This window comes from Colobus angolensis, unplaced genomic scaffold, assembly GCF_000951035.1.
Source record: "Colobus angolensis palliatus isolate OR3802 unplaced genomic scaffold, Cang.pa_1.0 Scaffold181, whole genome shotgun sequence".
NCBI lineage: Eukaryota > Metazoa > Chordata > Mammalia > Primates > Cercopithecidae > Colobus > Colobus angolensis.
In genome coordinates, this window is record NW_012114944.1 from 2,025,054 (window position 1) to 2,039,806 (window position 14,753).

Sequence of the window (14,753 nt, forward strand, 5' to 3'; positions counted from 1 at the left end):
GCGTTGGGTGTCTGTGGCTTTTCCAGGCTCCTGGTGCAAGCTGTTGGTGGATCTACCATTCTGGGGTCTGGAGGATGGTGGCCCTCTTCTCACAGCTCCAGTAGGCAGTGTCCCAGTAGGGACTCTGTGTGGAGGCTCCCACACCACATTTTCCTTCCACACTGCCCTGGCAGAAGTTCACCATGAGGGCCCCACCCCTGCAACAAACTTTTGCCTGGGCATCCAGGCATTTCCATACATCTTCTGAAATCTAGGCAAAGGTTCCCAAACCTCAATTCTTGACTTCTGTTCACCTGCAGTCTCAACACCACGTGGAAGCTGGCAAGGTTTGGGGTTTCCACCTTCTGAAGCCACAGCCCAAGCTGTACATTAGACCCTTTCAGCCATGGCTGGAGCAGCTGGGACACAGGACACCAAGTCCCTAGGCTGTACACAGCACATGGACCCTGTGCCCAACCCATGAAACCACTTTTTCCTCTTGAGCCTCTGTGCCTGTGATGGAAGGTGCTGCCATGAAGGTCTCTGACATGGCCTGGAGACATTTTTCCCGTTGTCTTGGGGACTAACATTAGGCTGCTTGCTACTTATGCAGATTTCTGAAGTTGGCTTGAATTTCTTCCAGAAAATGGGTTTTTCTTTTCTATTGCATCATCAGGCTGGAAATTTTCTGAACTTTTATGCTCTGTTTCCCTTTTAAAATGGAATGCCTTTAACAGTACCCAAGTCACATTTTGAATGCTTTGCTGCTTAAAAATTTCTTCTGCCAGATACCCTAAATCATCCCTCTCAAGTTCAGAGTTCCACAGATCTCTAGGGCAGGGGCAAAATGCTGCCAGTCTCTTTGCGTTAACATAACAAGAGTCACCTTTGTTCCAGTTCCCAATAAGTTCCTCATCTCCATCTGAGAACACCTCAGCCTGTACCTTATTGTTTATATTGCTATCAACATTTTTGTTAAAGCTATTCAGCAAGTCTCTAGGAGGTTCCAGACTTTCCCACATTTTCCTGCCTTCTTCTGAGCCTCCAAACTGTTTCAACCTCTGCCTGTTACCCAGTTCTAAAGTTGCTTCCACATTTTGGGGTATCTTTTCAGCAACACCTCACTCTACTGGTACCAATTTACTGTATAAGTTTTTTTATGCTGCTGATAAAGACATACCTGAGACTGGGAAGACAAAGAGGTTTAATTGGACTTACAGTTCCACATGGCTAGTGAGGCCTCAGAATCACGGTAGGAGGCGAAAGGCACTTCTTACATCATGGCGGCAAGAGCAAATGAGGAAGAAGCAAAAGTGGAAACCCCTGATAAACCCATCAGATCTTGTGAGACTTATTCACTATCATGAGAATAGCACAGGAAAGACTGGCCCCTATGATTCAATTACCTCTCCCTGGGTCCCTCCCAGAACATGTGGGAATTCAAGCTGAGATTTAAATGAGGACCCAGCCAAACCAAACCATATCAGAGCCCAAGAGATCTGGCTTTAGAATTCACACCATAGGCCCTAAAAAATGATCCTAAAAGTTATGGGGTGACATTATAGAGTTATATACAGGAAAGTGACAAGGTCAGACTTTCCTCTTTGAGAAAGGTTACTCTGTGGTGTGTGGAACAGACTGGAAGAGGAGCAAGACTGAAGGCAGGGAGACCAAGTGCTACAATGATCCACATAAGAAAGAGATCATGGTGAGGCATGGTGGCTCACGCCTATAATCTGAGCACTTTGGGAGGCTGAGGTGAGTGGATCACTCTAAGTCAGGAGTTTGAGACTAGCTTGGCCAACATAGTGAAACTCCATCTCCACTAAAAATATAAAAATGAATAGGGGAGTGACGCACACCTGTAATCCAGCTACTCGGGTGGCTGAGGCACAAGAATCAGTTGAAACTGGGAGATGGAGGTTGCAGAGAGGCGAGATCGTGCCACTGCACTCCAGCCTGAGTGACAGAGTGAGACTGTCTAAAAAAAAAAAAAAAAAGCATGCCGGCCTGAATGTGTGTGTGGTGGTGGTGGGGATGGAAAGAAGTGGAAACTTGAGAGAGGTTAAGGAGGTCACATTTACAGGAGTTGGAAAGTGGTTGGATATCGGGGGAGGGTACACAGACTCTCAGGTGGGTGCCTGGGTTCTGGGCTTGGGAAGTGGGGAGAGTGGGGTGTTTAATGGTGCTCATGGTGTAGGTGCCACAGGTGTGACCCAGCGTGGGCTGGTCAGTGCCTGCACATGAGAGAATAGATTTCTGATCTGACCTCTCCACCAGTCAGAATCATGAATTTGGAGGTGGCAGGGGCCTTAGAATACTTCTAGATCTAGAGGTGGAAATGGAGGTATTAGAAGAAGAGACTTGCTGAGAGCCACACAGGGTGCAGTGCCAGGGCAAAACGAGGCGTGCACCTGCTGCTGCTCGAACTGGTGTGTGTTGGTCTGTCCTGTTGCCACTCCCTGGGGAACCTTTGCTTCAACCTGTAAAGATTTGATTCTCTTCTGAGAGATCATCTCTCTGATCCTTAAACGAGGTATCATTGCTGCACAAACAGTAACAATGGGAATTAAAATAGAAACAAAAAGAATTGGCAGCCTAAACCCAGCATCCATCAGATCAAGCTTGTTGTTTTGTGTTCTTGCCTGTCTGTGCCCCGCATCACTTTTACAGTTGTACCCAGAGCATAAATACGGCTTTATGGCCTATGGTTTATACTCTACATTAAATCAAAGGCTTTTTCTGCAACGTTACATGGTTCCTGGTTCTCCTTTTTTGGAAATTCAAGGAAGAAGACATGCTGTAACTTACCTAAACATGCTTCTGTGGCCAGTTGTTCTGCTTTTCATTCCTAGAGCTCGTTTCTTGGGGAGCATCTTACTGCATAGTGTTTTCCTGTTTTCCTTAGGCAGAACTCCCAGCCCTGATCATCTCTGTGTACTTTTAAAGTGGGGTGACCCAAACTGGACACTTTTCTCGACTGAGGTTAGGGACAGAGGGCAGAATGCTTAATTAGGGCTGAATTTCTGAGTTCCTGGGTCCTGCGGTTTTCGGCGATCTCTGAATCCAGTCGGCATTCATTCACAGCTGTTGGTGCCACTCCTACTGGCTGCCACCTCCTAGCAGCTGACCGGGCTCCCTGAATTGTTTGCTGTAAACTGGGCAGCTCTACAGGAGGGAGAAGAGGTTTCCGGGTAGAATGCTTAATCAGGGCTTAATTAAGACAGCCAGAGTGGCCCGTTGGCCTGAACCCTTGCATAGGGTCCTGATTGGCAGGCGGCACCTGGCGTTCTTGGCCGCCTGACAGCAATCAGCCGTTCCTAAGCCCTGTGCAGAGATGAGCACGACACACACTGCCCTGCTGTTGGCAGGAGCTCTTCCTAGATTCCCTACAGCATTTTAGACAGCCCGTTCTTATGGGGCTCACTCTCTGCCTTATATTGGTTAGGAGTTTTCTATGTGGCTTGTCTTCTCTATAACACGATGAACACCCCAAGGGCAAGGGCTGTGTCTGCCTAACCTCGATCTTCTCTACCACACCCAGCACAGATCCCAGTGGAAAGAGGATCTAACGGAACGAATTGCATTTACTTTTGGACCAAATCCCTTGATTTGAGATGGCTGCAGACCTGTAAAGTGGAGTCTAGAGTCCAGGGACTGGAATTGAAAAATGCAGAGTCTAGGGGCCTGCAAACCCATGGCCAGCAGTAGGTCTATGAAAACAGTGAGGACTTTCAGGGAAGGAACCTCAAAGTCAAGACAGTCTTGATGTTGTAGTAATGGGCAAGAGCTCTGTGAGGCATGTCTTGGGCCCAGCCCTGCAAGCCATTCTTGGTTGCTTGTGATGTGGTGGTGGTGGTTACTGTTTACTAGTGTGATAGGTTTGTAATCCTGCCTTCCTTCCCCAGACACAGAAATGTGGAGTCAAATCTCAGCCCACCAGGGTGGCAAGGAGCTTCATATGGGCTAGAACTCTGGGAGTCCTTAGTCTGAATTTCCCAGGTACTGTAGTTGCTGTGGGTTTTGTTTTTGGTGTGTGTGGTATCAAACATGCCCAGAGGCTGTTAAAAATTAGTTGGTGTGTAATGACATTAGATGAATCATTTGATAGTAAAAAAAAACAAATCTAGACTTTGAATTCACATTCCACAATTTTGTTGAATTATGCCCAGATAGTTGTCGAGAGAATTTTAACAGATTCAGGGCATTTGTAATAATGAAAAAGCCTATGGAGAGGTAAAGAACTTCACATTGAATGGCAAAGGAACACTAAAGACCACCAGGTTTTATAACCTCTGAGCTGGAAAGGCCCTAGCAGGCTTCTAGCCTGGCTCCCAGCTACTTTGTGCGGCTGTACAGTAACAGGAGGCACCAAGGAGAATGTGTTATCTGAAGGTCCTAATTGCCAAGTCTGTGGATCCTTTTTCGATGGAACTTTTGGCTGTCTTAGCTGTATTTGATGTGGTTGGTTATGTACTTTTTTGTGGTAAAATACATATAACATTACATTTACCATTTTAAAACCATGTGAAAGGGTACAGATCAGCAGCATAAAGTACATTCACAATATTATACAACTATTACCACTACCTGGTTCTGAAATTTTTCATCACCCCAAAAAGTAGTCCCAAATTCATTCGTCAGTCATTCTCCATTTCCTTCTCCTCCAATCCCTGGCAACCACGAATCTGCTTTCTGTCTTTATATAGACTTGTGTATTCTTGATATTTCATCTAAATGGAATCATATAACGTGACCTTTTTTGACTGGCTTCTGTCACTCAACATAGATGTTTTCGAGGTTCGTCCATGTTGTAGCATGTATCAGTATTTCGTTGCACTTTATGGCTGCATAAATTCCATATGCAGCACTTTATGGCTGCGTAAATTCCATACAATACAATAACATTCAATTGTATGGATATATCACAAGGAGTTTATCCATTCATCTGTTGATGGGTGTTTGGTTTGTTTCCACCTTTTGGCTATTGTGAATAGTGCTGCTGTGAACATTAGTGTACAAGTTTTTGTTTGAGCATCTGTTTTCAATTCTTTTGGGTAGATACCAAGAAATGGAATTGCTAGGTCAAGGCTATTCTACGTGTAAGTTATTGAGCCGCCACCAAACTGCCTACATAGTCTTCTGAACCTTTTTTCTCCCCAGGCTTCTTTCATTTTTATCAGGTCTCTCTAATCATTCATTCTCAGTTGCCTTTCATGGCTTCCTTGGTTCTGCAGCCCCTAAAATAATGGTGTCACCGTCATTCCTTCCTTAGCTCTGCTCATCCTACCCTAGTGGTTCTCAACGCTAGCTGTACATTACAACGCTAGCTGTACATTACAATTACTCCTGTAACAAACCCTGCCCAGGCCCCACCCCAGTTGAGTTGAATCAGCATCTGGGGGTGGGTGGGTGGAACCTGGGCATTAGTCGTATGTAAAGGGCCCCAGTTTTGATATGCAACATCTCTTAGGATAATTATTCATTCTCATGGTTACAACCTGATGACTGTCAGATTATTATTTTTAGCTCAAACTATCTACTGGACATGATGACTGTCCTTCAGTACTGCAAATTCAGCATTTCCCGACCAAACTCTTCATCTTACTCCTCAAACCCACCCTTCTCCTAGAGTTTTCTTTCCTGGTGAAAGGGACCACCATCCCCAGTCATCCAAACCAGAAACCTGAGAGTTGTCCATGCCTTTTCTCTCTCCCTTATTCCAATTTCCAGTTGGTTGGTTGGTTGATTCATTCATTCAGTAACTCATTACCCGGTGGTTAGGACTGAGGGCAGTTGGAGAGAAATGCAGTTTAGGAATTGAGTTAGGAAGACAAAAAAGACAGATGAAACAGTTAAGCTTCAAGAGGATAGCCTTCTGAAATGAAGAATAACATCATAGCTGCTATCATTGAGGACTTCCTTTGTGCCATGCATTCTGGTAGAACTTCACATATATTATCTAATTTACTGTGGGGCAGGTGAAGTCAGCCCCATTTCACAGATGACAGTACAGGCTCAGGGAGGCTAAGGTAAGTTGTCCAAGGATGCAAGGTTAGCACAAGGTTAGTGAGAGTCAGGGTTGGAACCAGGGCATGACAAGGCCTGTGCTGTTGACATGAAAGGTCACTGGGGAAGAACTGTGAGTCCAGTAGTGCACTGTGAAAGCTTTGAAGGAGGAATACCATGATGTGACCACCAAACAAGATCATCTGCCCGTGAGAGTGCTTTGTAAACTATAGACCGTGGTTCAAAACCCTTGCAGCCTTTGCTCATGTTGCTAGCAGATCACTTCCTTTTGCTTTGAATTCTGGTTAGGTGTGTGTGTCTGACTTCCCTGGTGAACTGCAGACTCCTCGAGGGTGAGAATTGTGCCTGCTTATCTCAGTGTCCCCCGCAGCCCCTGTACTTGGCACATTGTTGATGATCATTGAGCACTTCTTGAATCTGTGGATATTAGCATTGATTCAGAGAGGAAGAAATGGAAACAGGACCCATGGTGACAGTTGTCCAGGTGTGTCATGGCTAAGCCCTTGGCTAGAGATTTGACTCAGAGAATTGAAAAGAAAGGGCAGAACCCTAGAGCTCTCTGGAGATATGTGTGGGAGATTTCAGAGTGAATAAAATTCTGCCTACCCCTGACCTCCAGCTTCAAGGCATTGATGCTAATTCTATCTCTTTTCCCCTCTAGTACTTACCACTTTCTTTTTTTTTAGATGGAGTCTCAATCTGTTGCCCGGGCTGGAGTGCAGTTGTGCATTCTCGGCTCACTGCAACCTCTACCTCCAGGTTCAAGTGATTCTCTTCCTCAGCCTCCCACGTAGCTGGGATTACAGGCATATGCCATCACATCTGGCTCATTTTTGTATTTTTAGTAGAGACACGGTTTCACCACGTTGGCCAAGCTGGTCTCGAACTCCTGACCTCAAGTGATCCACCCACCTCGGCCTCCCAAAGTGCTGTGATTACAGGCACAAGCCACCGCACCCGGCGTACTTACCACTTTCTGACAGTCTTAATTAATTTCCTTTTTTGTTCATTGTTTCTTGTCTAATGAGAACCTGTATTAGAATGTAAGCTCTACGAGGGTAGTGACTCTCATCTTTTTTGTTCCTAATGACTCCCAAGACCTAGAACAGTGCCAGGCACATAGAGGATACTGAATAAATATCTATAGAATAAATGAAGGAAGTGAAGGTATCGCAAGACCTGGAGTCACTGCAGAGTCAGCTGCACCTCTGCCATCAAAGCACTTTCCGGGAACCTAATGTTCTGTGTGAGCCTCCCAAGTCAGGGCAGGGTCCAGAATAGCCCCAGATAGACTGCACTCAGCCTGGGTCCTTAGGTTTTCCAAGTAGGCTACTCAGGCTCCATGGTCCTCATCACCCTTTTAGGGCCCAGCACAGGTGCTTCTGGCATGGAGAAGCCTCCAATCTTGGTGCTCCCCTGACCTAGAGGTGATCCCCCTTCTTCTGAGCCCCTCCCCTCCATGCAGCCCTCTCTCATGGTCTTGCCATCTACCGTGTGTTAGAGCTCCTGGCGGGCAGACTGTGGCCGATGCATCTTCCTGCTCCCCACAGACATTGGCATAGGGCCAGATATTTGTTGGGTGACAGACATCTTTTGAGAGAGCAGCAGTCTGCCCAAAACTGATGAGAAGTCTGGTGGCCAGAAACATTTGGGGAACTGTAGTTTGTTTAAAGAGAGTCAGAAACTTCTGGTTTGAAAGGGCTTTGAGGTCATGTTTCTAACCCCATCACTTTTCTTTTTCTCCTTTTATGGCATTTGTTTTTGTAAAACACCTTTACTGAGATCTAATTCATATACCATGACATTTACTCATTCAAAGCATACAATTCAGAGGTTTTGGTATATTCACAGATATGTACTAACATCAGCATGGTCAACTTAAGGACATTTTCATCACCTCTAAAAGAAACCTTTTACTCTTTCACTATCACTCCTCCATGCCCTGTTTCCCTAACCCTAAACAACCACTAATCTCTTTTCTGTCTCTACAGAGTTTCCTACTGGACTTTCATATGAATAGGATCATAGAATATGTGGTCTTTTGTGACTGGCTCCTTTCATGAAGCACAGTATTTTCAAATTTTATCCATGTGTAACTCTTACCTTTACAGGTAGGAAAACAGACACAGAGGGAAGGGATGTGACTTGAGTCACGTGTCGAGCTGGGAGTAGAGCAGGAACCTGATTGCTGGTCTCCTGTCTCCCTGCACAGTGCTGTTTCCCTGCACCAGGGTGGAGACAAGGGGTTCAGCAGCCACAGCTGACTCAGAAATGTTGTTTGCCATCCATCACTGAGGCTGCTTGAGGGTAAGCAGTAAGACAAACATGGTGAGGTGAGGCCGTGCAGGTCACATCAACAACACCAGTGTTGGCATTGGTGTTCATTTCAGCCCTTTCCCACATCCTTTCTAGGGATACTGTTCATCTGGCAAAGTGGATGACTTGTGTGACCAACTTCCAGTCTTCTACTAGGAGTGGTCTGGGTCCCCATCCTCTCAGATCCCTAGGAAGAGAAAGGCACAGCCTGGATCCCCATTAGAGCTGTCTGTTCCTGTTGCCACCCTGTAGCTCTCAAAGGGCCATGCAGAGGCCATCTGTACCGAGCTAGATAAGAGGCTAAGCCCTTTCTAAGAGACGTCTAATCCTGTTAGGCAGATGGGAAATCTGAGGGGCATGACGATGCCCTGAACTAGTGTGCCCAAAGGCTTGTCTTTGTACCACACGACACTCAAGACTATTTTAGTGGATATATGAATGAGTGCTTTTTGTTAAATTGCTATATATTTATTTTAATGTGCACCAAGAAAAAAACATATCCAGCATGATCAAACCTGTGGTTGAATAAGTACTATTATCTAGGATGAAGCTAAAATGGGAGGCACTGTATTATAGAATCTGTTTTACGCAGACCGTGTTTTGCAGGTGTGGTGTTCTGGCAGTTTGCTAACATGGCAAAAGCCAGGAGGGCAGTTTGAGGTCAATTGTCATTTGGGGAATGCCGCCCTGGGGTGATAGGGGTCCAGGGTGCTTTCCCACCTCCTGCGTCTCCTTTTCATCTGGTGTGCAAGGCAAGGTGAGATGGCAGAGGATGCAGGCATCCAGAACTTCTTGACATGAATGAAGGGCTCAGAAAACCTAGAGAACCAGTTGTGAGCATTGTTTTTTCTCTGGTCCATGATAAACCCCCTTACAGGTATTCAATGCCCTTTTCTATAATAAAAAGAAGGGAGGGGTTCCTGTGGAAGAGAGAGGCTTAAAGGAGGGAAGGGAAGATGGAGTAGGAACAAGAATGATATGTAGTGCCATCCCAAAATAAGAAATGAAAATAAACAATTTGGGCTGGGCACGGTGGCTTGTGCCTGTAATCCCAGCACTTTGGGAAGCCAAGGCAGGTGGATCACTGGAGGCCAGGAATTCGAGACCAGCTGGGGCAATATAACAAGACCCCTGTCTCTACTAAAAATACAAGAAAACTAGCCGAGTGTGGTGGCACGTGCCTGTAATCCCAGCTACTCTGGAGGCTGAGTATCACTTGAACCCAGGAGGCAGAGGCTTCAGTGAGCCAAGATGGGGCCACTGCACTCCAGCCTGGGAGACAAAGCCAGACTTTGTCTCAAAGGAAAAGAAAAGAAAAGAAAAGAAACAATTGACTTTACCTCAGCTTCTTATGGCCACAGGTGAAATGACTTATGAGGTTAAACTATCAGCGCCTGTGATACTGTGAAAGACTTGGCTGAGATCCCTGAGTAGGGGAGAGAGGTTTGAAACTCCTTCCTGGGGTCCTGGTTGTAACTGCACTTCAAGGAATAATCATGTGGTCTAATAGATAAGTCCCCCTTCCTTTCTTTCTAAGAATGTCGTTTTTCTGATGAAGCATCATCGTAATCTGAGTTCTTTTTAAGAAATTCGTGGAGATGTGTGAGCCCATTATCTCTCACGAAGCTGTGATCATGGTAATGAACCAAGGCAACATCAAATGATTGACATTAGAAATGTAATGTGAACTTCCCTAAAATATCTGCCAATAGCTTTTCTTTGGACTTAGAAGATTCAGTAGTTATAGCTGCTTATTGTTCTGGGGTTCTCGTCTTAGCATAGCATTTCAGACATCTGTAACCTGCCGTTATTAATTCAACAAATCTTGATTGAGCTGAAGGCGTTCTGCTAGGCTCTGCAGGGATTGTAAAGAAGCAGGGTACTTTTCTCCCCTACCCTCAAGGAGTTTACAGTCTGAGGGACAGAAAACAAGACCTGAATCCATATGAAGTTAGAAAACACAAGACAAGAGCATAAAGGAGATGGTCACAGGCTGTTGGAAGAGCAAGACTACACACAGCAGCTCTGTGATTGGGTCACCTGGTGAAACATGGTAGGTGGGTGGCCAGGAACCCGTCCTAAATGTGGTGGGTTTGAGCTAACTGTTGACAGTTACACAGGATTTGAATAAGTCCTGGAAAGTGGAAGAGATCAGAACAAAGACACAAGAGGGGCTACCTAGGGGCTTTCTCTGAGAGACAGAGAAGCTTCGAAACAGAGAATTACATGACGGGAGAAGGATGGGCCTTGGGTTCCCCTAGGCCACTTTGAGGAAGTTTTTTAACCTCTCCAAGCCTCAATCTCTTGTCTTCCAAATGGAGTTATGGATTCCTACTATGTGGGGTTGTCATGAGGAGTGACGTCTACAGGTGAAAATGTTAGTTTCCTTCCTTCCCCAAGTTGGCCAAGAGAGCAGTCTACCATCCTGGCTAACACGGTGAAACCCCGTCTCTACTAAAAATACAAAAACTAGCCGGGCGAGGTGGCAGGCGCCTGTAGTCCCAGCTAATGGCGTGAACCCGGGAGGCGGAGCTTGCAGTGAGCTGAGATCCGGCCACTGCACTCCAGTCCCGGCGACAGAGCGAGACTCCGCCTCAAAAAAAAAAAAAAGAGAGCAGTCTTTTGGGGGCAGTGGTGGGAGACGGAGTTGGACATCTAGGAAGATGTTGGATTTTAGGGATGGGGATCCCTGGAAGACTTCAGTGACAACATAATACAATTTTACAATCGGCAGATACTTAGAGAAATGCAATGTTGAGATAAAGGGATAACCAGAGGCTTGGTAACTAGGCTTAATTAATGGCAAAGCTAGGAAGGAAACCAGGTGTCCTGATGTCTAGTTCAGTGCTCTTTTCAGCATTCCCTAGGTTTTATCTGGAGGGACGTTAGAAATGCAAATTCTTGGGCCCTACCCTAGCCCTCCTGAACCAGAAACTCTGTGGCTCAGACATCTATGCTTTAACCAGTCTTCCTGGTGCTTCTAATGCTTGTAGGGTTTTACCAAGAAAAAATGGGGGAAAGGTGAGAAAACCAGATTCCTTACAGAGTTGGGGTTATTACTTACTGGCAAAGAAAGGAGGATAGAAGGGTGAAGCTGGGCACCAGAAATAAGCATTTTTTCTTTTATTTTTAAAATTAAGATACAATTCACATACCATCAAATTGACCCTTTAAATTATACAATTATTGGTTTTTAGAATATTCACAAAATTGTGCAGCTATCACCGCTGTCTAATTCTAGGACATTTTTATCACCTTAAAAAGACATCTCTTACCCATTGGCAGTCAGTTCCCATTTCCCTTCTTCACTGCCTTCACAACCACTAATCAATTTTCTATCTATCTCTATACATTTGCCTGTTCTGGACATTTCATATAAATGGAGTCTGACATTTATATGAAATCATGTAGCCTTTTGTGTCTGGCTTCTTTCACTTAGCATAATGCTTTCAAGGTTCATCCATGCTGTACCATGCATCAGGACCTCATTCCTTTTTGTGGCAGAAATCGACTTCTTCTACTTCAAACTTTTGCCACACACAAATTTGGTCACACAACTGAGCTTTTTCTCCTCAGAAAAAGAGGTGTTTCTTGGGCACGTTTCCATAGAACTTTATAGTTTTCAAAGCATTGTCACAGCATAACGGAATGTAAGCCTTACACCAACCCTGATGGATAATTGGGCAGGGATCATTATCATTGTTTTTACAGATGAGAAAACAAGCTGGAGAGGGGAGTGTTCTGTGCTAATCCAGTCCACTACTGTGCCTGTTCATTGAAGTGCGAGTAGGAATTTGATGGGTGTGCAGGCAGAGGATATGGACTAGGCAAAGGAACAGTATCTGCAGAGACATGAGGGCATGAGAAACCAAGGCCTTTCGGGGGAACAACAGGTAATACAGTTCTGCAGAGTGTTGTGTGAGGGAGATGAAGTTGTCAGGTAGGCAGGGCCAGATCACAAAGGGCTTTGGCTGCCATCCCAAGGCCAGGGGGGAGGCAGTGGGATGGAATGGCTGAGCCCAGCTTCAGAGACAAGCAAGCTAATCTGATTTGTAATTCCAGTTCTGCCACTTCTTTGCTGTGTGCTCTTAGCCAGGTTACTTAACTTCTTCATGCCTCAGTTTCTTTTTTTTGTAAATGAGAATTATTAAAAGCGTTAAATAAGATAACCTGTGTACATTGCTTAGCCTAGTGCCTGGCACATAGTAAGTGGTAATGTTGTTGGCATAGTTGTGCTATTGATATTACTATAATTCTTGAGCTCAGACCTTATCCTAAAGATGAAGGGGAACCACTGGAGGATTTTGAAGATAAAAGTGATGTGATTAGACTTACATTTTATATCAATCTGGCAGTCACATGGAGGACAGATTGATGAAGAGTAAGGAGACTGGCTGGGGGTTATTGTAGTACTTCAGATAGAATGAAAGTTTGAACTCAGGCAGTAGCACTGAGAAAGGAGAGGAGGTGACAGATTAAGACAATTGGGACCAAGATCAACAGAATTTGGTGACTGAATCAATGTGGGACACAAAACAGGAAAAGAGTCAAGCATGATTCCCCAATATTTATTTATTTATTTATTTAGAAACAGGGTCTTACTCTGTCACCCAGGCTGGAGTGCAGTGGCACGACCATGGCTCACTGCAGCCTCAACCTCCTGGGCTCAGGCGATCCTCCTACCTCAGGCTCCCGATTAGCTGGGATTACAGGTGTGCACCACCACGTTCAGCTAACTTTTTATTTTCAGTACAGACAGGATTTCACTATGTTGCCCAGGCTGGTCTCAAACTCCTGGGCCGAAGCAATCCTCCCTGCTCAGCCTCCCAAAGTGCTTGGATTACAGGCATGAGCCACCGTGCCCAGCCGAAATGTCTTTCAAGAACAGTGTCTCAAGTAGCACTTATAAAACTTTTACATCTCCCAGAGAGAAAGATAATGAACTTGAGTCAATACCTGAATCATAGGCTGCAAAATATATGAACATAGTCTTTCTTTTTCAAAAATCATTCTGTTTTCCTTTTTAAAAACAGGTTTTAAGGATGATTCTTTAATCTTTGCAGTTTAAAAATTTGAGTTGATACGTGAAGAGTCTTCCTTGAGGCATATCTGAGAGTTGTATTTTGTGTTCTTTATTTTTGAAACATATTTTTCAGCTTAATAAATTTGCCTTTCATTATTTCTTTGATTACAGTTTTGTGTGTTCCTTTTCCATGTTCTCTGCTGGCCCTATTATTTGTAAGTTGAGATCCTCAATCTGATTCTATGCCTGACAGTTTTTCTTGAAGTGCTGTCTAGTTTTATTTACAATTTCAATTTAGTGCAAGTGATTTTGGGCACTTCAGTTTCTCTTTTATCTTTTGCTGCCTCCACTGATGTTTTCATTTCTCAATAGCTTGTGCTAGTTTCCTGAAGTCTTTTATTATCACCTTTTTGTATCCCTTTTAATTGTCTGTTTGCATTTAAAATAGCTATCACTTTGACATATTTAGTCTTCTTCTCCATTTGCAAAATATTTTGAGAGAGTTTGCCTTTTTATATTCACATTGTTCCAGGCAACCAGAATTGTGTACAGTTTGAGGGTTCATGCCTTTTAAGGTATTTTTTCCAAGTTGATGTGTGCTCTAAAAAGATCTTGTATTACAAGGAACTGTTGAAGGAGCTGAGGATGTTTAATTTGGGACAAAGGAGACTGAAAGGCTGAAAGATTTCTATGTTCAAATCCAGAAAGGGAGCTGATTTATTCGGGGCAGTGGTGGTAGGAGTGGCCAGAGGGCAGCACTGGTGTGGAGGACTGAAACTGCAGACGAATGGAAGTCAGCTTTATGTAAAGAAACTTTCTAACAATAAGATGGGTCTGGCCGGGCGCGGTGGCTCAAGCCTGTAATCCCAGCACTTTGGGAGGCCGAGATGGGCGGATCACGAGGTCAGGAGATCGAGACCATCCTGGCTAACACGGTGAAACCCCGTCTCTACTAAAAAATACAAAAAAACTAGCCAGGCGAGGCGGCGGGCGCCTGTAGTCCCAGCTACTAGGGAGGCTGAGGCAGGAGAATGGCGTAAACCCGGGAGGCGGAGCTTGCAGTGGGCTGAGATCCGGCCACTGCACTCCAGCCCGGGCCACAGAGCGAGACTCCGTCTCAAAAAAAAAAAAAAAAAAAAGATGGGTCCAACAGGGAATGACAGAACGTAAGAGGCCAGATAACTTCTTGGCAGTGGGACTGTAGAGAAGATTCAAACGTTTTAGATGATATGGACATTTACTTCCTTCCATTAGCCCAGCAATCCAGAGGCTAACATTAAAACCATTAGCAGGTCATTCTCTTGACTTTAAACTCTCCTGCTCAGACCTTGCTGAGTCAGGGAGCACTTTTAATGGCTTGGCTGTTGTAGGCATTTGTTTAGTCTTTGGGGATCCCTGGATGAAG